The 25615-nt window shown below is 42.6% G+C and overlaps 1 long non-coding RNA gene across 1 annotated transcript in view; it reads right to left on the bottom strand.

Moving 5' to 3' along the window:
• Nucleotides 1–4321: 4321 nt before the first annotated feature.
• LOC144792842 (uncharacterized) overlaps nt 4322–25615 on the bottom strand; it is a 93749-nt gene continuing 72455 nt past the window's right edge. The window contains exon 2 of the long non-coding RNA XR_013602632.1: nt 4322–6196. This is a non-coding gene — a long non-coding RNA (uncharacterized LOC144792842). The remainder of the gene's footprint in view (nt 6197–25615) is intronic.

A 25615-nucleotide genomic window follows, 5' to 3' on the forward strand; every position in this document is an offset into this window, starting at 1 on the left:
CACCAGCAGCCGCGGGAACCGGTAACGCAGGTTCCCTCGCGAGTATCGACGCAAATGTGGCGCCATGTGTCGTATAAGAAGTTATCAGTGAGAATGGAGCTGAGGAGTGCAGTGGCGTGCAGGTGGAAGACGCGGGAGCCAGACCGGTCTAAGGTGGAGGACAGTGTTAGATTAAAATCGCTCCCCCAGAGGGGCGCAGCAGGGCTGAGGGCCGAAATGTGGTGCCAGACTTGCACGTAAAAATCAGGGTCGTCACTATTGGGGCCGTACAGTGCAGCGAGCGTCAAGGGCTGGGCCTGTAGGGTGCCATAAAGGAGCACAAAACGCCCCCGGGGTCGATAACCACCTGTGAAGTCTGCCAAGGGAGCCCTTTGCGTAACAGGATTGATACCCCCCTAGAGTAATTAGAATAGAAGGAGGAGTGAATTTCACCCCAGTGTCAAGCAAGAAGTCTGGAGGAGGTGGCTGGCAACAGATGGGTCTCCTGTAGAAAACAAACGTCCACCTTATGTCGAGTGAGGTGTGCATGGACTAGGCACGCCTTTCGGTGGTCATTAAGACCACGGACGTTCCAGGTCCATAGGACAGTGTCAAACATAATGCCGTATCTAGGGAATCAGTAAAAAGGTTAGTGGTGAGGTAGGAGAACATTTTGTGCATATGCGTGTGGAGGTGCCATGAATGGTGGGGGAAGAAGATCCGTGCAATAACCGTGGAATCACTTTGAGGGAAATTACAGCAGAAGCCCACAGAGGGGCACCAATACAAACAGCGTAGCCCCCACAGTGGATGTTGAAACAATAGAGGTGCATTGAGGAGACATGACGTTGAACCTGCAGGGTGCAAAGGACAAACTTGCACACTTAGAGTGACATGTCACAGAAAAGCCAGTTGTGCAGAACAATACAAAAAGAGCACCATAGCCTCAGAGGGAGGCAAAAAAATCCCACCCAGTCACCGCACCACCCCCCAGTCAAACAACCCCAAAGAACCCACCACCCCGCACCCACTCCAACGCCCCAATCAGGCTGAGATACCACCCATTCTCACCCCGGGGACCCGCAACTGGGAAGGGAAAAGTCAATGTCCAGAATGGGAATTATCCCGTGGAGTCATGGTGTCGCTCAGCATACACCCTTGCCGTGGAGACAGGGTGGCCAAGCCATAGGACAAAGTAGACAGCACCAAAAAAGTACCAAATGACAAAGGACATCAAGCCCAGAACATAGGTATGGAATGATATGCCCCGGAAGGCTGCAGAAACAAGAGGGGCTAGCTCAAAACAAGAGCTTTAGCAACGTGGAATACAATCAGCAGGCAAATAGGAGTGTGCAACATTGCAGTCATTGTCACTGAGGTTGTCGGCCGCGAGGAATGGTGTGACCGGTCCAGCTTCTTTGCAAAGGCCAGAGCTTCTTTGGGATCAGGAAAGATGAGTGTTTTGGAGCCCTGTAGGACACACAGTTTGGCAGGATATGCCAAAGAGTAGGAGACCTCATGTTTTTGTAGGATCCGCTTCACCGGAAGGAACTCACGACGAGCCCCCTGGACCGCGGCGGTGTAGTCAGGGTAGAATGACAGGGAGCTGCCCTGGTGACGAATTTCGCCCTTCTCCCTGGCCGCCCGAAGTATGGCATTGCGATCTCTGAAGTTCAGGATTTTAGCAATGATGGGGCGAACCAGCAGACCAGGGCCAGGATGAGGGCAGAGGGAGCAGTGAGCCCGGTTGACAATGAAGACAGGAGAGAGGATGTCAACATAGAGTTCTCTGATGAGCTGCTCTACAAAGTCCTCCATTCGAGAAATCTTGGTGGATTCGGGCACTCCAGTGATGCCGAGGTTGCTCCTGCGGGAGTGCGCCTCCAAATCCTCATTTTTATTCCGAATGAGGTCAAGCACCTTGTCAATCTGTAGCAATTTCTTGCGATCCTGAGTGGCAGCATCCTCGGCATCAGAGATCCTAGATTCAACATGCAGAAGGCGGGCATCATAGGAATCAACTCTGGCCTTGACTGTGTCCAGACGGGCTGACAACTGGTCAAGCTGGACCGCTATGCCGGAGACCGTAGATTTGACATCCAACATGATTGCCTTGAGATCATCCTCATGTGTTGGGGCTGTCTCAAGTAAGGCAGCAGAGTCGCCCCCATCAGAAGTTGCGCCCTCCTGTCGTGTCGGACGACGCTGATAGAAGGCGATCTTTGGCTGCTTCTGGTCAGTTCTTCCCATGGCCGGCAGCAGCGGATGGGTAGCTTGGCCAAGCAGCAGAGGGGAGGCAACGGCGATAGGAGAAGGCGACAGCGCCTAGGGGCGGCTAAGCCGCGCTGCAGCAGGAGAGGCTAAAGCGGGAGCCCGGGCCAGCAGGCAATGTCGTAGGCGGATAGCTAGTGAGAGGCAGCCAGGCCAGATGCAGGGATAGTGAGGAGCCACAGATGGCACCCCCCTGAGATGGCTATCAGAGACAAGTGATCTTTGGGCCCAGGAGTCCAATGGGGAAGTGGCAAGACCTGATGCACGGAAGGTCCCCTGAACTGACTAGGTGGCAGGAAAGCAGAGGCCGGCACAGCAGTTTCAGCAGAGAGCCTCAGAGGTCGTGCCGCTCACAATGCCAGAGGGTGGGTGGTGCCCAACGAGTCAAGGGGCTCAAACTGAGGGCAGCAGGGCGGGTGTCGCGATGAAGGAGGTAGGCCCGCCAAGATGAACTGGAAATGCAGGAATCAAATGCCGCACAGCGCGATCCAGAAGTGAGGGTCAGGCGGCAAAGCACGGCTCTGCCGAGGCCCAGGAGACCAAGAATAACATCAACTGGTGCCCCGGGACAAGGTGAGTTCAAATTGCGGGGTGTTGGGCCAATTCGTTGTAGGTGTCTGCAGGATGATTGTGGATTGTAGGCTTGGCCGGCAGAGCCCACTTAAAGTGTGGCCATCTTGCAGCAGGCTAAGCCACGCCCCCCTTTTAGATCAAAATGTTAATATTGTGATTGACATATTTGCTTAACTGCAATGTCACTTTAACCTTTGACTTTTTCAGTGAATTATTAAAGGTTTTTTAGACCGTTTCCCTCTTTTAAATATCACACTTAACAATAACATTATTTTAACCTTTGTTTTTTTTCAGTGAAAAAAATACACAGACACAAACATATTACACAGTAGCAGTCACAACTATGTAGTTATAGTTCGGTCAGCGTTTCCTTTGGAAATGCCTTTTTTGTTTTGCTAATAACTTTTGCTCCATTTGACGAATCTTTATTAAACTTTCATAAAAAGTGCTCCTTCTTGCCTAGTTTGCGCGTGGAAGGTTTTGGGGTGATCCATCAAGAAAAGGCCAAGAAAAAAGGGAGTGGGCCCCAAAATGCAAAATCTCCATGCATTTTCCATATGCTTTTTAAAGAACCACTACAGCAAAAACTGCTGAACTGAATTACACTGAATTTGGCAGGAAGCTAGATCTTGATCCAGAAAGCATGTTTTTTGTGATTTGGTGTACATCCATCCAGTAGTTTTTGAGTAATTAAGGTTAAAAATGTATAGCTGTCAGGACAGTTGGTGTTGGTGTTAGAGCATCGGCATGTTAAACACTGTGACACCCTTTACGGACACTTGTGCATTCTTCTACGGCTTGTGACGTGATTTGATTTGCACACCGATATATATGCCTGTGTTGAAGACAGCACTATGAGATGGTTTTACAATGCTTTCACATTACTGACCTCCTGCCATAGGGTTACATGTGTGAACATATTTGTTGAGTTATACATGCTAATAAAAGGTCTTGTTTCTCAAACAATTTGTGTTTCTGACATTATGCTTATAGCTCCTAAATGACTGCACTTGCCTGCCCTAACACTAGTACATTGCCTGGATTACCTCTACAGTATAACCATGCTTGCAATCCCAATTTAACATGGCTATAGCTGCTGATACATTCAAATGATTTGCAGAGGAGACTTTGTATTACCTAGTTCTAGCATCTTCAGGGACTGAAAGCTGTTCATTCATCAGGCCTGAAGCAACCACGTGCTCCAATTCAGACAATGCTCTGTTGCGGTAGTGTATAGGCAGGGCACTGGAATTATTCGACAGGAGAGGACCGAATTATTTTGCAGGGTTGACTAAATTATGCGGCAGAAAAGGAAATTATGCAACGTAATGCAGCACATTTTGATCCATTATTACTTCATAGTTTAGTCATTATTACCCATGTTAAAACTCTAAGGGCAAACGTTTCACCTCATAGATGCCAGTCTAAACACCCCAATAGAACAGTAAGGGGCGGAAAAGTGATCACTCAATGTTAAATAAGTAAAATACGCTGGATTACTTGAATTCCTTTATTTGGAATAGAAGATGAAGCATAAGAAACGGGCAAGCGCCAGGCAGCACAACCTCTCGGATCCCAGCTCGGCTTCTAACTGACTAGCCTCACTGGACTCCCCATGACCAAGCTTCATTCCAAAGCTCGCACCCACATGAGCCTTAAAGCTATACACAAACAGCTTTAATAGTACAAGAAATAACAACACAACACATCCCCCCTTCATATAAATAAAAAAAACAGTATCGCATGTACGAGAAGAAGGAGAAGACAATACTAGGAAAGGAAAACAAAAAATAAAAATAAATAAAATAATATTAATAAGGAAAATATGTGATAACACATTCAACAAGCATAAAATCAAAAACCAAATTACATATTCTTTAAGCCAAGCGGGCAACACTCTTTTCCTCTAGACCAAACGATATCACTAACATTAGAGTCTGTATTTTTGTTAGACATCCCAACATCAATAGAATTATCAACAATAGAATTTTAAACAAACCCTTCCTCTCTCCTTAAAGAAGAAAGAGACATATCAGATATGTTTTTGCTTGTGGAAGACTCAGAACTACCAGTTCCTTCCTTCCGAAAAACTTCTAGCAGCAGAGAGGTCGTTGGTAGAGAACCATGTTGCCCCTCTTAAAGACGAAACCATTTCATTTATTTTAGGTAATGGAAATCTTTCGATCACAATGTTGTTGTTAAGATGGCGCAAGTTGATGCATAGACACATTTTTCTGTTGGGTTTCCTTGCGACCACAACCGGAGAAATCCATCCGGACGTTTCTATCTCCTCAATAACTCTTTTAGCTAGTAGTCCTTGTATCTCTTTTTTTACTTCCTCTCTTATTAACATTGGAAAAGGTCTTACCTTTTGTACTTTCGGTTCAGCATTACCTTAAAGAACAATCCTATGTTCAAATCCCTTTAGTGTTCCTAACTCTTGTCCAACTACACTAACAAACTTCTTTTTCAATACATCCTCTATTTTGCTGCTTTCGTCCAATACAAGTACTTTCTCATCACTGTTTGGGTCTAAAATAATATGTACATTTTTCTGGTTATACCATCCCAAAACAGATGGTCCCACTTTGGCAACATACAACTTCCCTCTGGTCATTCTCCCTTTAAAAAGAAAAGTGAGCCATCTGAACCCTAACATGTCAATCTTCTCCCCTGTGTAACCTACAGGATTCACATCAAAGACATTTAAATGATCTCCTATTTTGTTTGTAAATTTCTTCTTCCATACTTCTTCATTCATAATAGTGTACAATGATCCTGAGTCAGCGTAAACGTTTACACTTACACCACCCAAGGACAGTTCACATATTGGTTCACCTTCCATAGAATCATCTTTGAGATTTAAAACCAAATTTCCTCTCACATTTTTCACACAATTCTCATCATCCTTGCTATCTTAATCCATACCTAACTCTTCACTCCAAATGCACTTCACATTGCTGCGTCTGCGACACATTTTGCTAAAATGTCCTACTGAACCACACACACCACATTTTTTTCTTACATCAGGACACATCTTATTGAAGGCTAAATGCTCTTTACTATCACATCAATAACATCTCCTATCCTCAGTACTTTTGTCCTTTCCCTGGTTTCTTAATGGTTGGTTTGACCATCTTCCTTGAAATTGTTTTGCTTGGTTCTTTGCTGTATTCTGCATCCTGAAAACTTCTCCTGGTGTCTTTCCAGATTCTTTCTCAGAATCTTTAACTACAATAGCACATCTTCCAGACATTTCTGATTTCCTCATTATCGCTAAAACATCATCCAGTGGTGCGTCCCCATTCACCCATAAACGGTCTTGTATAGGTGAATTATTATTGTGCATGGCCAACTGGTCCTGTATCAGGTCCTGTGAACAAAACAAAAAAAAATGCTTAAAAGTACATTTCCTTGAAAATGAAGAAAAACTTCTCAGTCCCTTGAACCAAAACAATTTAAAAATCCGACTCCTTAAGTGCCCCCGACTGTCTCACCTGTTTCTTCTTTTAATCGAATAATTACCGCTGTCCGTTCAAAACAATTCCCAATGTTTTAAATAATCCAGTTCTGAATAAGCAGCACTGTTGTCTCCTCAACTCCGGTGAAAGCTTGTGTAAATATGCCCAAATAATAATTTCCTGAAAATGGGCGCCAGGCAAGGTCATGCAACGTGACCTTGCGCAATGATGCCGGTGTACTATCGAGCTCTGTACCCCATCGAGCGCTGTACCCCCCCTCGTTTTGCGCATGCGCAACATTCCTGCGCATGCGCATATTATGCCCCTATGACGTTGTATGACGTTTCGTGACGTGCATCATTATTTGCTGTACCTCCTTTCGTTTCTCGACTCTGACCAATCAGAAGTCTCACTCTTTTTCTCATCCAATCACAAGTCAGACTCTTTTTCTCATCCAATAGATCGCCTCCAAACTGTTAGCTTCAACCAATCATCGCATTTCTATGTATTTATTATTCGCCAAGTTTCTGGAACTTTTCCCACAGCCCTGCTGAACTTTTACCACCCCCTGGCTACCGCTCGAGTTTAGTAGTGCAATCCCTGCATCGCTTGCAGTTGTGTGTTGCAGTGTGTACTACATCCTTTGCATCGTCTACTTGCAACCCTTGCATCGTTTGGGCTTCACTCTGTTGCTTTGAGTCGGTGAGTAGTGTAGCTATTTGCTTTTTTTTAATTTCAAACCCGCTTTGTGCGTTTTTTATATTTCTTTCGCAATGTTATGTCGTATGTAAATTAATATTTCTGATACCCGCTTTGTGCGTTTGTTATATTTCTTTGGCAATGTTATGTTGTATGTAAATTAATATTTCTGATAGACAACAATGTGCCTTTTTTTTTTGTTAATGCCTTTGTTCGACGTTGAAAGCCAGACATGTGCGTTAGCAAATTGCCTCGACGTTTAAAGCCAGACGGCTACGCCCATGAGCTACGCCCTCAGGCCTGCCATGTGCTACGAACTCGGGCCTTCTTCAAAATGCGTAGGTCCATTGGGCTTTATAAGGTTTGGGCAATGGTATGTTTAATGATATCTTATTTTTTTATGTGCTGTAAATTCTGTTCCCTTATGACGACGCTACCGTGTCAAGTCCTAACCTAATCTCTTTGAAAACCAGCATTGTGCGTTAGCAAGCCAGACACGTGCGGCTACGCCCTCAGGCCTGCCATGTGCTACGAACTCGGGCCTTCTTCCAAATGCGTAGGTCCATTGGGCTTTATAAGATTTGGGCAATGGTATGTTGAATGATATCTTATTTTTTTATGTGCTGTAAATTCTGTTCCCTTATGTCGACGCTACCGTGCCAAGTCCCAACCTAATCTCTTTGAAAACCAGCATTGTGCGTTAGCAAGCCAGACACGTGCGGCTACGCCCTCAGGCCTGCCATGTGCTACGAACTCGGGCCTTCTTCCAAATGCGTAGGTCCATTGGGCTTTATAAGGTTTGGGCAATGGTATGTTGAATGATATCTTATTTTTTTATGTGCTGTAAATTCTGTTCCCTTATGACGACGCTACCGTGCCAAGTCCCAACCTAATCTCTTTGAAAACCAGCATTGTGCGTTAGCAAGCCAGACACGTGCAGCTACGCCCTCAGGCCCGCCATGTGCTACGAACTCGGGCCTTCTTCCAAATGCGTAGGTCCATTGGGCTTTATAAGGTTTGGGCAATGCTATGTTGAAAGATATCGTATTTTTTTATGTGCTGTAAATTCTGTTCCCTTATGACGACGCTACCATGCCAAGTCCCAACCTAATCTCTTTGAAAACCAGCATTGTGCTTTAGCAAGCCAAACACGTGCGGCTACGCCCCCAGGCCCGCCATGTGCTACGAACTCGGGCCTTCTTCCAAATGCGTAGGTCCATTGGGCTTTATAAGGTTTGGGCAATGCTATGTTGAAAGATATCTTATTTTTTTATGTGCTGTAAATTCTGTTCCCTTATGACGACGCTACCGTGCCAAGTCCCAACCTAATCTCTTTCAAAACCAGCATTGTGCGTAAGCAAACCAGACAAGTGCGGCTACGCCCTCAGGCCTGCCATGTGCTACGAACTCGGGCCTTCTTCCAAATGCGTAGGTCCATTGTGCTTTATAAGGTTTGGGCAATGGTATGTTGAATGATATCTTATTTTTTTATGTGCTGTAAATTCTGTTCCCTTATGACGACGCTACCGTGCCAAGTCCCAACCTAATCTCTTTGAAAACCAGCATTGTGCATTAGCAAGCCAGACACGTGCGGCTACGCCCTCAGGCCTGCCATGTGCTACGAACTCGGGCCTTCTTCCAAATGCGTAGGTCCATTGTGCTTTATAAGGTTTGGGCAATAGTATGTTGAATGATATCTTATATTTTTATGTGCTGTAAATTCTGTTCCCTTATGATGAAGCTACCGTGCCAAGTCCCAACCTAATCTCTTTCAAAACCAGCATTGTGTGTTAGCAAGCCAGACACGTGCGGCTACGCCCTCAGGCCTGCCATGTGCTAGGAACTCGGGCCTTCTTCCAAATGCGTAGGTCCATTGTGCTTTACAAGGTTTGGGCAATGGTATGTTGAATGATATCTTATTTTTTTATGTGCTGTAAATTCTGTTCCCTTATGACGACGCTACCGTGCCAAGTCCCAACCTAATCTCTTTCAAAACCAGCATTGTGCGTTAGCAAGCCAGACACGTGCGGCTACGCCCTCAGGCCTGCCATGAGCTACGAACTCGGGCCTTCTTCCAAATGCGTAGGTCCATTGGGCTTTATAAGGTTTGGGCAATGGTATGTTGAATGATATCTTATTTTTTTATGTGCTGTAAATTCTGTTCCCTTATGACGACGCTACCGTGCCAAGTCCCAACCTAATCTCTTTGAAAACCAGCATTGTGCCTTAGCAAGCCAGACACGTGTGGCTACGCCCTCAGGCCTGCCATGTTCTACGAACTTGAGCTTTCTTCCTAATACGTAGTGTTCTTGACAGGGACGATATCTATACTAATGGTGTATATTTACACCTTTGTTTACTATTGGTCTTTGTAATTATTTGAATGACACCATGTAAAATGGCTTAATGGTATATATGACTGTATATTATTCTTCAAACTTTCTCTTTTTATAGTAATGGATGCCATTAAGTAAAATGAGCTTGTGGATTATGTGAGCCGTAATGTTTATCCAGATGGTTTTACAAAAGTTCAGAAGCATGGATTACGCCGAATGTCGAAAAGTTACACCGTTGATGGTAGTATATCTCATTATTTATTTGTAAGTGGCATGTGTTAACGGTTTATGTGTTATTGCATGTTTTTTGTTTATGTTTTCACTTTTGCCCTGCATAGTTTGTGTAACTGTCCTTCATTTTTTTCTCTTTTTGATAATAGCTGGGTGTTTGTTCTATACTGCTAAAGCTAAGAAGACAAAAGTGGTCATTGGTGCTGAATCTGCTTATAAAATGTATCAAGAATTTCATTCCTCTACTCTTGGTGGCCATTCCAGTATCAATAAAACTCTGAAATGCATTTCCTCCCATTATTTTTGGCCAAATATGTCAGTTCAAATTGATGAATGGGTAAGTTTCCATTTGGCCATGTTTTTATAAAAACTTATTATATATGTTTTTTCATTAGCGATTGTTTTTTTAATACAAAAAATTTGAACCCGTATATTTATGTTTTATTTCACTCTCTCTCCACTATGGTATGTACAGTTTTTCAATGAAGTATCCTATAGGGTATGTTTTGTTCTTGTTCTCCCTTAGCACTGTAGATGTAAGGCGTCAAGTTTTTTAGATTGTGCACTCTGTGACATGGTTATTAATTGTACTTGTCAGATTTCTATTTTTTTGACTTGCAGATCAAACACTGTGACGTTTGTCAAAAGGAACAACCAGCCCTCAAGATTTGCCCAGAATTAAAACCAATCAAAGCACGTTTTTACTTTGTTGACTCTACTGTTACAAACTTTCTGTCCATTACCTGATTTTGATCTTAGTATTGCGTTTTTTCTGCCTTCGACTTTTGTACCTGTGATTGTGTTTATTAACAGGTGGAAGAAGTTTGGGAACTTATTGGATTGGATTTGATTGGACCTTTACCTACCACTCCTACAGGATACAGATATGTTCTGACAGCCACAGATTATTTTTCGAAATGGGTTGAGGCATTCCCTTTACAATCAAAGACTGGAGTTGAGGTTGCTTCAAGATTGATGCAAATGTACCTCCACCATGGTACTCCAAAAATGATCCTAACCGATCAAGGTTGTGAGTTTGTGAATGAAGTGAGTGAGCCATTTTGCCATAACTTATAATGCTCTGATGTCTATTGTGATCTTTGTGTACTGTTTTTTTCTTATTGATTAACAGTTCTAAAGTTTATTTCACCCACATGTCCCAATATATTGATGTTTGTTTTCAGATTCATATGGAGTTATGTAGGCTCTTACAAATAGAACGTTCTGTAAGTGCAGCCTATCATCCACAGACAAATGGGTTAGATGAGCATACAAATACTAACATTAAAAGGTAATGCAAGTTTGTCATTGACTTTGTTAGTTACTTATGAGTTACCTGTCATGGTGATGTTTTTGCACTTTACTATTTTACTACTTTCTCTAATGTGTTCTGACAGGTTTGCTTTGCTGCAGTGAAATCGTAACTGGAAAGGAATGTGTCTATTGATCTGACAGTATTATTTATGCTTCCGGTTAATTGTTTTTATTATTACAGCACGTTGTCCAAGTACGTCAATGAGCATCAGACTGATTGGGATGTTTATTTGGACAAAGCATTGTTTGCTTTATGATCGAAGCCGCATACCACCACAAAAGTTTCCCCTTTTCTACTTATGTATGGCCGAGAAGCAAGATTTCCTAGTGAGGTCATGGATGGACCGGAATGATATTTAGAGTATTCCAATGTATATTTTAAACTGGCAGTTGATGGACTTTGACATACATGCTTGCCGTGTTTTTTTTGCATTTGAAACAAAGTTTGTTTATCATATTTTTGCAAAATAGCTGTATATTAAATCGCTCCATTTAAAATCGGTAAAAAGCATTTTTTTATTTTTGTTTCCTTCATTAGCTTCTGTTTAAACTACCAACAGAAAGCGAGTATGCACCACTTGTTGCAGAAAAGAAAATTAGAGCAGCAGAGTTGCAGAAGCAGACAAAGCAGAATATAGAGGTTGCTCAGGAAAAGCAAAAAGAAAAGTTTAAGAAAAGAGTTTGTAAGAAATATAAGCCGTACTTGTTCAGCGAAGGAGAGTTAGGCCTTGCTAAAAATTGTAGGCGATCGGCAAGGAAAGGCGGCATTTTGGAGCATAATTTCGCAGGACCCTACCATATACATGAGATTAAAGGGAAGCGTGTAAAGTTACTCAATAGTAGCAACGTGGTCTTACGTAGAACTTATAATCTGGACATGTTGAGGCCTTATCAGTTGAGTGCGACAGGTAATTTTGTTAGGGCTACCTTTTTTAAAGTAAAGGCCTAATTTTATGTTTTTTATTATGGTGATCACTGTGCCTGTGTAAATGTCTCTTTAATATGCGCAAAGATATTTGTTATGAACATTTTGTTGTGTAAAGAACACTACTTTACATTTGGGATTTATGATTATGTACTCTTGTTTCAGTATTATTAACAACCACTTCAAAAAAATCTTTTTTCAGGAAACATGACCAGTGACCGATGGCCATCTGTGCTCCCATCATCTGCCGCACCGCCTGCATCATCTCCCGCCACGCCTGCATCATCTCCCGCCATGCCTGCATCTTCCGCAATGCCCGCTTCATCTCCCACAAAGCCTGCATCCCCCTTAGGTCCTACTACCAAATTGTTTAAAAAAGTTCTTGATGTATGGCGGAAACCGGCGATTGGACGGTTAGAAGCAGTAGTGACGGGTTTCAAATTATATGATGATTCTTTTTGTTCCTTAAAAGAGGGCCAATGGATAGTTGATGAGGTTGGTTTACATGAAATGTATTCTTACTATAGTATCTAATTATGTAGGATGTACATGGTGAGTCCCGTGGTAGAGTTCATGTGTTTTCTTCATTTTTTCAAAGGTCATTAATGCGTATCTCAGCCGATTATGCCTGTTAACCACTAATGTACGTATATTGTCATTAATTATCAATGCACCAACCAAGAATAGTAAATGTGTATGAAATGTTTCTAAGCTACTTTATTTTATCTTGACTTCAGTGCTTATTGATTTCTGCAACAGTCTCTTCGTCCATTTTCCTTGGATCATATCGCTCCTCTCATTGCCGGGTAAATATTGAAATCTGTATCATGATTACAATATTGTTTTGAGTTGTTAATGATTATTTGATTGTTCCAATTAATTTTCATGCCATTTATTAATATTGGAACATTTTTCCGAGTACTAAAAAGGTGTATGCTGTATGTCATTTATTTTTGTCATTGTCTTGGAAGTGATTATTGTTCCCTTCCAGTTCTCTTTTAATACTTAATTACTTGTTAGCATTTTTCTGCAGACATTGAGTATGGATGTTGTATTTGACTTGCATTTTTTCATAAGCTTATTTTGTACTGTATAGATACCTTTTGAGATGAAGGATACAGTCCTGTGTCCGACCAATACTGGCGTTCATTGGCTACTTTTGGTAATTTTTATCTTTTTTCACCTTTGTCACTTTTGTCATATTCTTCTTCCTAAGTTTGACTTAGTATTACTAGTAACTGCTGAACTGTTTTGCTGAACACTATATTAATTTCCATTTCTTGATTTAGTATTCACGATTGTAGCATACAAATGCATTTAAAAATGTCCATATTTTAATATTTTATTTCCTATTGTGCTTACCGTTTCAGATTTTAAAACCTTTTGCCAGAAAAATAAAAGTGTATGATTCGCTGGATGGCAATCTTGGGACCTACCATAATTTTTTTACAGAATTGGAGGTAGCACTTACTTTTACTTTCTATTGCATATGTTATGTCAAAAGTGCACAGATACTTTTTGGCCAACATTTTTTTCTTCTAAGTTGAAATATGTATTATATTGTAATCGTACTTGTGTTTCATTTTTCTAACTAATATTTAACCAGACCGTTCGAATGTTTCTAAAGGGCTTTCCTACAGGAAATCGACTGTCCACACAGTGAGCTCTGGAAGTTAGTGGTAGAATGTAAGGCCAAGCAACAGGATAGCTACAATTGTGGTGTTTTTTGCATGCTGGTAATTTTTCCATACTTTAATTACAAGTTGGAATTTGTCGTAGATAGGTTTATGTTAAACATTGCTGACGCCTTTGTAGTAGTTGCACACATTAAAGACTGCTTTATATTTAAATTACTGTCTTGAACGCCAAGTGATCCTGATGGTACTGCCTGTCGGTCGTGATTTTTATTTGCCTGTGATTTTGTCTGGCAAAGAAGATGTTACTGATGTGGTAGGTGTGAGACGTTGGACACAAGAATTTAAAAGTAAAAAGCGCTTGAATTTATCAGTTCATTTTTATTTCCATTATGTTATTAGTGTAACATGTTCGTTTTTAAACTCTGTCCAGTTTGCAGAATCGTACATAGCTAGAAGACCAGTTCGGGCAAATGAAATCAATATCACGTTTCTGAGTGATTATAGAATGTTTATTGCAATAAAGCTACTGGAGTATTCAGGTAAGAATTTTAGATTGTACGAAACATGTTTCTACATTTGTAATGCCCTAGGTTACTTTCAAAGTTTATGTGTGTGGTAGCAATTTTTCATTTCTTCAATGATCAAACGAGCACTGCCAAGTATTTCATTTTATCCAAGATAGTAATTGATGGAAATTAACTTGTAGTTTTTTAAATGCTTGTTTTTGTATTGGTTTTTTGAACGACTTTCGAACATCAGTGACTGGCCTATGTACTTCGTTTCATTATTGTTTTAAACCTGTCCATAATCTCCTTTACTGATGCGCTACTCTTGTCCTCTATCATATTTAGAATCAGTTCAACACTTCTGCGGGGTCTGCAACCAAGAAAATGTACAGCTTGTTCTGAATTCCTCTAAGGCACAATGCCAAGTATGCTGTAGATGGATCCACATGGAGTGCATTCCAAGTGACCCCTCGTCTTGGTTACCTTCTCAAGGTTTTACTTGTCAGAAATGTATTTAAAAATGCAATGTATTTTGGTTGACCTTTTTCTGCATTTTGGCTGTAGATTTACATGGTGTCTAGTTTCCTGCCTTCTACAAATGTCTCTGGATTATCATCTAATAATAATATTTGTTTGTCAAGTGCAAACCAACCATCATCCGTTACGGTCGCTAGGTGACCAATGGTATGTGCGAATCTAATGTAATATCAGTGAAAGCCAGCCATGTTTTATTTTTCATTTGCTACGCACTTTGATATAACCCCTGTCTGGCAAATGGCATCCACGTAAAGAAGCCAGCCATGTGCGTTTAGAAAAGTGGTATGCTCTCAGTCCCTCTGCCAAAAAGCGTCCAATTCACTTCTGACAGTGGTCTCTAGGTGCAGGGGGCCCTCGGGGACATTAAACAAGGCATCAAGCAAGGCACCGTTGAATCACCCGTGACGTGATGCCACACCTTTCCACAACTACTAATAACATCAAACAACTGTAGGTTTTGATTTGGTAGGCAGGAGGGTCCATGCGAATCACCTTAACCTTATTCAGCATCCACAGAATGCAACACATCAATTTCAAAGTACAGTGACAATAATTCTTTACATTCAAAGTATAGGCCCTTTCAGAGGTGTGTTTGTCTATTCTTTTAATTCAAAGTACAGGCCCTTTCTGGGCTGTGTTTGTGTATTATTTCTGTAAGTTAAAGTACTGGCCATTTGTTAAGCATGTTATAAAATTACAAAGTCCAGGCCCCTTCTGGGTCTTGTACTTTTATTGTTGAAATTACAAGATACATGCCCCTTCTGGGCCTGTATTTTCATTGTCCAAATTCCAAAGTACACTTTTATGGTCGAAATTCCAAAGTTAAGGATCCTTCGCAATCTGTGGCTTGTTCTTGAGCCCTGTAGCCGTTCATTGGGATGTGTAGGTAGGCATCTATTAGGCCCCCTCTCCTGTTCTGTCCACGTCCATTTCCACTCACAAGACCGGACTGGCCTCTTTGTTGGTACTGCCAGGGCTGTTTTCTCAGCTCTTGCTGCGTCTGCGACTCTGCTAAGTGGGATTGTTGTGCACTTGCCTTCCTCTTCTTCTTTACATGTGGAAGCCATTTCTCAGGCTCCCACTGTGGAATCCAAACCCCCATTCTGTGTACTGCTCAGGGAAGCCAAAGTAACTACTCCCCTGACACTGCAGTGGTTAGATTAGGCGTTTGCTGCCTTGCTTGCTTTAAACCTTATTGAAATTCAGAAATATTCTTCCTATCGTGTTTCTCTATTCTTTTAATTCAAACTACAGGTCCTTTCTGGGCTCTGTTTGTCTGTTATTGTTGAACTTCAAAGTACAGGCCCTTTCTGGGCTGTGTTTGCCAATTATTAGTCAAATTCAAAGTACATGCCAGTAATTGACCATTTGTGGTAAGTACTACCCTGTGAATGCAGTGGGTAATTTGCACACCTGCTGCCTTTTGGGGTGTGTTTGCCAAATATAAGATATGATTTTGTAGTCAGTAAATGTGCACCACACATTGTTTTTCAATTTCTTCTTCTGCCTTCGAGGGCATCAAGCGTTGCTGTACTTTGCCATGTAGTTAAAGTCAATAACACGGATCTACATCTACATCTACGTCTACATGTGTGTCCAGTTCCCCTGTCCGTGACCCTTTATGGGCTTCTGGGTGGGGGCAGCTAATTCCTCAAATATCCAACTTGTCTGCCTTCTTTAGTCTCTGGTGATCCTTTTTGTTTTTTTGTTGACTGAATTGCCATGTCCCGGGTTCACCGTCTAATGCATCATTCTAAATTAGCCTTCCTAACAGTAATTTTATTGACGAATTTCCAAAGTAAAGGACCTTGCCCGGCCTCTACTTTTATTGTCGAAATTAAAAAAATAAAGGCGCCTTCTGGGCCTGTTTTTTTATTGTTGATATTCCCAAGTACAGCTGAAGCGGTCACCATCGTCAAGATCGGTTTGGACCACATGAGTCCTGTCGGCTTCTGGACTTATTCAGCGTCCACACAAAGTAGCACACCAATTTGAAAGTACAGTCACTATGACTCTTTACATTCAAAGGCCAGGCCCTTTTAGAGCTGTGTTTGTCTATTCTTTTAAATCAAAGTACAGACCCTTCCTGTACAGTGTTTGCTCATTATTTTTTTAATTCAAACTACAGGCCCATTCTGGGCTCTGTTTGTCTATTAATTCTGTCACTTAAAGTACTGGCCACTTATTGAGCCTGTGTTGAAATTACTTTTATTCTTGATGTTCTTCTGTTCCATTGTCTTTAAATCAGGCAATGTGTCACTTCGCTCTTCTTTGTAGAGTTGGATAATGTAATCCAGCTTGTTAATCCATGGTACTTTAACTTTATCTGGAAGTGAGATTTGAAACCTCTTTTCAGACGGCCAACTCCTTGCAAACTTGGTTGAATTTCCAAAGTACAGGCCCTCCTGATCCTGTACTTTTATTGTCGAATGTCTAAAGTACAGGCCCCTTCTGGGCCTGTACTTTTATTGTCGAAATTACAAAGTACAGGCCCCTTCTGGGCCTGTACTTTTATTCTCGATGTTCTTCTGTTGTTCCATTGTCCTTAAATCAGGCAATGTGTCACTTTGCTCTTCTTTGTGGAGTTGGATAATGTCATCCAGGTTGTTAATGCCTGGCACTTTAACTTTATCTGGAAGTGAGATTTGAAACCTCTTCTCAGACGGCCAACTCCTTGCAAACTTGGTCGATTTTTCAAAGTACAGGCCCCTCCTGGGCCTGTACTTTTATTGTCGAATGTATAAAGTACAGGCCCCTTCTGGGCCTGTACTTTTATTGTCGAAATTACAAAGTACAGGCCCCTTCTGGGCCTGTACTTTTATTCTTGATATTCTTCTGCTGTTCCATTGTCTTTAAATCAGGCAATGTGTCACTTTGCTCTTCTTTGTGGAGTTGGATAATGTCATCCAGCTTGTTAATGCCTGGTACTTTAACTTTATCTGGAAGTGAGATTTGAAACCTCTTTTCAGACGGCCAACTCCTTGCAAACTTGGTTGAATTTCCAAAGTACAGGCCCCTCCTGGGCCTGTACTTTTATTGTCGAATGTCTAAAGTACAGGCCCCTTCTGGGCCTGTACTTTTATTGTCGAATGTCTAAAGTACAGGCCCCTCTTGGGCCTTTACTTTTAGTGTCGGATTTCCAAAGAACAGACCCCTTCTGGGCCTGTACTTTTATTGTTGATATTCCCACGTACAGCTGAAGCGGTCACCATCGTCAAGATCAGTTTGGACCACATGAGTCCTGTCGGCTTCTGGACTTATTCAGCGTCCACACAATGTAGCACACCAATTTGAAAGTACAGTCACTATGATTCTTTACATTCAAAGGACAGGCCCTTTCAGAGCTGTGTTTGTCTATTCTTTTAATTCAAACTATAGACCCTTCCTGTACAGTGTTTGCTCATTTTTCTTTTAATTCAATCTACAGGCCCATTCTGGACTCTGTTTGTCTATTAATTCTGTCACTTAAAGTACTCGCCACTTATTGAGCCTGTGTGGAAATTACTTTTATTCTTGATGTTCTTCGCAGACGGCCAACTCCTTGCAAATGTGGTCGAATTTCCAAAGTACAGGAACCTTCTGGGCCTGTACTTTTATTGTTGAAAATACAAAGTACAGGCCCCTTCTGGGCCTGTACTTTCATTGTTGATGTTCATCTGCAGTTCCATTGTCTTCATAGGACACTTGTGTAAGGGCTCAAAGGGAGCACCCATCAAGTATGTTAAGACAAGATTTAAGTCCCATTGAGGCACAAGAAAGGGAGTAGGAGGTAATTTATTAACAATACCCTTCAAGAATCTTAAAACCACAGGTGATTTTAAAAGAGACTGCTGGTCCGGCAAACATAGAAATGCAGACAAAGCCGAGAGATAACCCTTGACTGTGGCAACAGCAAGTCCTTGCTGCGCCAAAAATAGAGAAAAATGGAGAACATCAGATAAGTGGGCTTTCAAATGGTCAACAGATTTCTCTCCACACCAGGGAGGAAACGCGTAAAGGAGTTTTCTTCCCAAAATCAACTGTAACGCGTCCCCCAAGGCTGCTTGCATCGGATTTTGGACACTGCAGAATAACAGGCAGTGAGCGTTCACGTGAGTAGCGAACTGGTCCACCTGAGGAGTCCCCCACGTCCGGAAGACATGACAAACTACCTCTGGATGAAGGCTCCACTCGTGGTTGGCCGAAAACTGCCGACTGAGACTGTCTGCACGCACCTTCAGAACTCCGACTAGATGATTCGCCATCAGACAAATCGGACCAGAGACACAGAGCCTCTCTCCAGAGACACTGCGACCCCACTCCTACCTGCTTGTTGATGTACCACATCGCAGTCGTGTTGTCCGTCAAGACTTGGACCGACCGACCGCGAAGGGAAGGGAGGAAGGCCTTGAGCGCCAAACGTATCGTCCGCAATTCTAGAAGGTTGTTATGAAGCAACCTTTCCTCTGGAGACCAAAGACCCTTGACCTCCAGGTCCCCCAGATGAGCACCCCACCCTAGAGTGGATGCATCCGTTATTACTGTGGCCACCGGAGGAGGAAGCTGAGAAGGCTTCCCCTGAGACAGGTTGCCTTCCACGCCCCAAGACAGATCCGCCCCAACTTCTCTGGAGATCCTCACTGACTCCATGAAATCCCCGTTGTGTTGATACCACTGACTGCGGAGGCCCCACTGGAGCGCCCTCATGTGCCAGCGTGCAGGTTGACCAACAGAATGCAGGAAGCCATCAGACCGAGCAGACGAAGGTTCTTCAGGACTGGAAAAACCGCTCCATTGTAAAATAAAGGAATCATTTCCTGTATGTCGCGAATCCTTTGAGGAGGAGGGATTGCACGACATACAGTTGTCTCCAGTACAGCACCTATGAACAGGATGCGCTGCGAGGGCACCAGGGTAGACTTGGGTACATTTATCGAAAAACCCAACCTGTACAACAACTGGGTTGTCTCTTGCAGATGTTGGAGCACTCTCTCTAACGATTCTGCTTTGATCAGCCAGTCGTCCAAATAGGGGAATACAAGAATCCCCGACCATCGGAGATGCGCTGCCACCACCGCCATCACCTTGGTAAAGACTCGAGGCGCAGTAGTAATTCCAAATGTAAGGACCGCAAACTGATAGTGTTGCGATCCGACCGTAAAAAGGAGATATTTCCTGTGCGACTTCAGGATTGGAATGTGAAAGTACGCATCCTGCAAGTCGAGGGACACCATCCAGTCTTGCATTGTGTTTGATCCGTTCCTGGAATTGAGATTTGAAAACTCTTCTCAGACAGCCAACTCCTTGCAAACTTGGTTGTAACTTGTTTTCCTGATTCCCAAACTTATACAGCTTGATGTTCTTCTGCTGTTCCATTGATTTTAAATCAGGCAATGTGTCACTTTGTTCTTCTTTGTGGAGTTGGAAAACGTCATCCAGCTTGGTAATACATGGTTGACATGGATGTGCAATGTCTGTACAAATCGAAACCGCCAGAGATGGGCAGACCAGAAAGGCAGGCTCTGCACTGTGTAATATTTGCATATCATATAGTCAAGGCAAGCAAGGTGACCTGTAAGGGTGTACAGAATAGTTTGTTGAAGCTTGTGCTGTCAAGGTCAGATAGGAAGCCATTTTTAGCTCCAGGCCTCATGTTAATGGGATCTTACATAATCATGAACTCTTTGGAAGTACATGAAAACAAATTTATATGGATATTTGTATATTTTTGGAACAATCCCCCCTTTTTGGATATACCTATCCAACATTAATGTGAAACCAAAAGATATATATGTCTATATATGTATGAAACATTACATACATATCTTTGAATGGTATTACACATTCTTTGCATAAGTCTTCTGGGCTTGTAAAGTACAGGCCCCTTCTGGGCCTGTACTTTTATTGTCGATATTCCAAAGTACAGGCCCCTTCTGGGCCTGTACCTTTATTGTCGATATTTCAAACTACCTTTTTGTTGTCAATTCCAAAGTACATGCCCTTTCTCAGCTATCTTTTCATTGTAATTCAAAATACAGGCGTTTTCTGCGATCTGCGGCTTCTTCTTGAGCCCAGCCAGAGCCTTTTCATAGCCGGTGCTTTCTTGGTCTTCCCGGCTGTCTTTTTGGCTGGTTCTTTTTTCAATGCACACTGCTTCTCAAGGCAGTTCGCAGTATTTTGTGAGTCCATTCATCTATTCCATGAGTTTCACGAAACGTGGATTGACTGTTGGAGGAGATGTAGCAGGATCCGACAATGTTTGCTCCCTTCAAGATGAGATCGTACCCGTTGGGACTGGCATTTTGCGAACCAGAACCTCAAAACACTCTGAGAATTGCTGGTACACTAAAGCAGATTTAAATGTGCTGGAAGCTTTCATGTCAAATTTGGCTTGCGACTCGGACGAACCAAAATATATATATGTCTATGTATGTGCGAAACATTAGTTACATATCTTTGAATGCCATTACACAGTCTTTGCATAAAATGCATATATTGTCACATTGATACAATGTGTCACTTTGTTCTTCTTTGTGGAGTTGTATAATGACATCCAGCCTGTTAATGGGTGGTACTTTATCCGTTCCTGGAGAGCAGGATAGAAAAAATACATATGAAATAATAAAAAGAACGAAATGTTGGCTGCAAGCTACAGCTAGCCCGAATATGAGATTTCAAAGCTCTTCTCATACAGCCTAATCCTTGCACACTTTGTCGAAACTTGTTTTCCTGATTCACAAACGTATACAGCTTGATGTTCTTCTGCTGTTCCATTGTCTTTTAATCAGGCAATATGTCACTTTGCTCTTCTTTGTGGAGTTGGATAATGTCATCCAGCTTGTTAATGCCTGGTACTTTAACTTTATCTGGAAGTGAGATTTGAAACCTCTTCTCAGACGGCCAACTCCTTGCAAACTTGGTCGAATTTCCAAAGTACAGGCCCCTTCTGGGCCTGTACTTTTATTGTCGCAATTATAAAGTACAGGCCCCTTCTGGGCCTGTACTTTTATTGTCGAATTTCCAAAGTACAGGCCCCTTCTGGGCCTGTACTTTTATTGTCGAATTTTATTGTCGAATTTCCAAAGTACAGGCCCCTCCTGGGCCTGTACTTTTATTGTCGAATGTCTAAAGTACAGGCCCCTTCTGGGCCTGTACTTTTATTGTCGAATTTCCAAAGTACAGGCCCCTTCTGGGCCTGTACTTTTATTGTCGAATGTCTAAAGTACAGGCCCCTTCTGGGCCTGTACTTTTATTGTCGCAATTACAATGCAACACACCAATTTCAAAGTACAGTGACTATAATTCTTTACATTCAAAAGTACAGGGCCTTTCCGAGTTGTGTTTGTCTATTCTTTTAATTCAAACTACAGGCCCTTCCTGTGCAGTGTTTGTTTATTATTCTTGTAATTCAAAGTACAGGCCCTTTCTGGGCTCTGTTTGTATATTGTTACTGTAACTTAAAGTACTGGCCACTTATTGAGCCTGTGTTGAAATTACAAAGTACTGGCCCCTTCTGGGCCTGTACTTTTATTCTTGATGTTCTTCTGCTGTTCCATTGATTTTTTTTGGGCGTCGATTTCTTTGACTGCCGGAAGGGGTTGTTATAATTGGTCATTCGCTAGCTGTAGTAGTCCATTTTTTGGAGAAATGGATCAAACACCACAGACTCAAGTAATGCAGTGCAGATTGTAGTTACACATGTTCAGATTGTAGTTACACATGTTCCTTCACATGCACTTGTGTTGATGTCAGCAGATATTATCCTCTTCTGCTTCCATGTATTCACACTGGACACAATAACACCAATTGGGGGTCTCTTCTTGATCCGAGCGTGAGTCTTTGCGTTCATTTGGACTCTCCTTGTTAACCCCAGTCTGAGTTTGACCAGTCTCCCATCGCAGCACCTCGGTTGCATCTGTCTGGTCTCTGGTCTTCCGTCTGCAATGTCTTCACTGTGTTTCATAAAGGTCCGTCCGTCCCCCGGGGAAATAGTGTCACTTGCACTCCCATGATGCTATCAGAATAAACCGGGCCATGTGTATGACATTTTTGTTTTTTAGTTTCATTCATTTTCACCGTAGTCTTTATTGTTTTCTGCAACGGTCATTTCCTCTATAGTCTTGGACACTAGGACGCCTTTCCCAACCAGGCTCGTGCCCGCATTTTAGCCTCGTTTTCAAGGCAGATCACAGTATTTTGTGACAGTGGTTTGACTGTGACTTCTTCGCGGCCGCCAGTGAAACTGCATTCATCTCGGCCGAGGAGGTCATGACTTTCAAGATCAGATCTGACAGGCCGCCCTTAGCCTACCTTATAAGTTGTGTGTGAAAGGTTATTCACCGAGCTGTGCTCATCCTCCCTCTTTGTTCAGAGATTGTTGTGTTGTTGTTAAATGCTGCGCGCTTGCACTCCAGTCAGCCGCACCTGGCTATCTGGTTCCGTTCGATGTGGCTCGTGTGTTATCTTCTTTTCAAAACTGCATAAAATCTTTGACTTTGGACAATAACCTTATTCAGCATCCACAGAATGCAACAAATCAATTTGTACGCCATTGTACGGCAGAGTTTACGGGTCCATTAATGACTGTATGAGGCAACTCCATGGCAGATCGTGTGCATTCAAACGATCCCCTGACTGGGACCCAACACTCCTATCAGTTTTGCGCAAGTATTTAGTCTTAGTTGGAGTTTGCTGTACTGCTCAAAGCCACATATCTGTTTATGGAGGTTAAAGACCAAACAGGACACACTATGTCTTCATTTTTTTTCGCAGGTGCCAGTACTCGATGTGCTGATACTCAATTGGTCGCCGGCTTGTATTTCAAGCAATGGCTTGTTAATGATAGCTTTTATTTGAAAGTGGGCCATAGTGCACAGAGTCATGTATCTGTGTAATGGACTTGGAAGCTGAACATCATTATATAAATTCATTTTCTTCAACCTTCACAATGATTGATCTGTCCATAACAGCCTAAAATTTGTATTGGTTTTGCGGATGTTCAATTGTCCTCCTTCTTGGCTTCCAGCTTTTTTTTTTCATCTGCTGCTTCTGCCGCCAAGAGTCAGTGTTCTTTTATGGCTTGGTACGGTCAGAAGACGCTTCAACATCGTTCTGTGTCAACGGGATCACGCTCGACGGGATCTCCATCGAGGTGTGTCCCGTTCCCTAGCCTGGGACCCTTTTTTGGGCTCCTGGGCGGGGGCAGCTACTTTGCCGACATGTCCAATTGTCCACCTTTTTGGCTTCCAGCTCTTTTTTTGTTCATCCTCCTCTTCTTTGTTTTCTTCTGTCTCGTCAATTCAGAGATATAACGCTGCACTTGCTTGTCATTGACTATACACATGTAGATTGAAAAGTCCAAACGCTTCGACACTGGTGTGTATCAACGGGATCACGGACGACTGGCTCGACGTCGACGTGTGTCCCGTTCACCCGCCCGGGACCCTTTTTTGGGCTCCTGGGCGGGGGGCAGCTATTTCTTTGGATTTTCAACTGCCCGCCTTCTTTGCTTCCAGCTCTTTTTTGTTCACCTTGATCTTCTTCCGTCAAGGGCATCAAGCGTTGCAGTACTATTCCATTTTGTCAAAGTCAATAGAAGGAGATCAAACAATTCGATCCACGAGACAGACTAAGTCCAGTTTACTGTAGCCACAGACAATACTGCTGTAAAAAATGAAATTTTAGCAGCCAATTTACTTTTGCGAAAAAGTATCGAAGGCTCTTCTGCATATTAAACAGTCCCACTCATTCTAGTGCCACATAAACAACATGTTCTTGGCAGAAAACTCAAAGGTTTCATTGTTCAGAAGACACACCAAGACCAGCTTTGCCCCTCTGGTCTAGACGACTCCCTTCATTGGTAAATACCTCTGCCCGCACCATATACCTTTCAACTTGCCAGCCTCACAGCAGGGGCAGTGTGGTGGCAGCACGTTGAGGCTCCTCAGCTTTGTAAATGTAAACCTGTTGTGAGCTGCATTTCAAGGCTTCTTGGGAGCATCCAGGACATGTGACTCTGTGTGAGCTGCAGACCAGTGCTTTTTGTCACCACCCAGACGCATATCTGTATAGTGAGGTGGGAATCCAAAACATCCAGCCTTTACCATTGCTCCTGTCTTTTCACGGACACTGAAATGGCTCAACATTCTTGTGTTTTCTATTTTTGTTGTTATTTATCTTTGCATTGCGCATAAAAAAAAACAGGTTATATCTCCAAGGAAAGTTGCGCCTCTGGGACAGACGCATTTGTGATTGTGGCTGAATCTTGACCACACGGATGGCACTGGATGCTTCCACAGATTCCAGATAGGCCACGCACTCCCTTCCAGCCTAATTTTCATCTGGAAATGTAAGAGAAATGATTGCCTGCCATTGTCCCAGCAGCGCATGTCGTCCGTCCTTTGCCAGAGGGCTGTTGTCCACTTTGAATTGCATCATGAATGCCACCAGCTTCTTTTAATCCTGGAATGGTCAAATATGATCTTGTAACAGTTCTATCAACAATACCTACCTTGCTCCCTTCAGAAAAGAGATTCTCCTCCAGGGAAGCCACGATTGCAGGAGGCTCACTGGCCACCTTATGGGATGCAGGCTGAAGTACCATCTGCACGTTTCAAGACACCATTTCTAATAAATACTTAAATATGCATGACTTGATAGCACTCCAGTCAGTGTACGCACATATTTACACTTCTTCCAATATAATACAACAAATCATTGCACGGTTAGACGTTTTAACACGGATCTTCTTGTCCGCATCTTCTTCATCCATATTTTTACCTTGTTATTGATGGTTACTATTTTTATGTAATGGACTAAGATTTTCAGTCTGATGTTTTTCATGTTAAAATTTTTCTTTTGTTTACAATTTTTTTTATTTTGAACTTTGTCCTTAATGAAGGGTTACTGCTCGTTCCCGTTCATCTTGTCAATTAAAGTAAGGCGGGTTGACCGGATTGCTGTTGACGGGATCGCCGGACTCTTGGCATTCTTCTGTCGTCTTCACTGCTTCCTTGCCCTACAGTTCTTTCTTCTTCACCTTGAAGTATACGGATACACCGCTGCCCTTCAGCTGCGCAAGGGCGCCTTTGCTGACCAGGTTCTTGAGGGAGGCCTTAACACGGATCATATTCTTCTTTATTGCGCCTTTTGTGTAACTAGTACCCCG

Source organism: Lissotriton helveticus, chromosome 11, assembly GCF_964261635.1.
Source record: "Lissotriton helveticus chromosome 11, aLisHel1.1, whole genome shotgun sequence".
In the NCBI taxonomy this organism is placed as follows: Eukaryota; Metazoa; Chordata; class Amphibia; order Caudata; family Salamandridae; genus Lissotriton; species Lissotriton helveticus.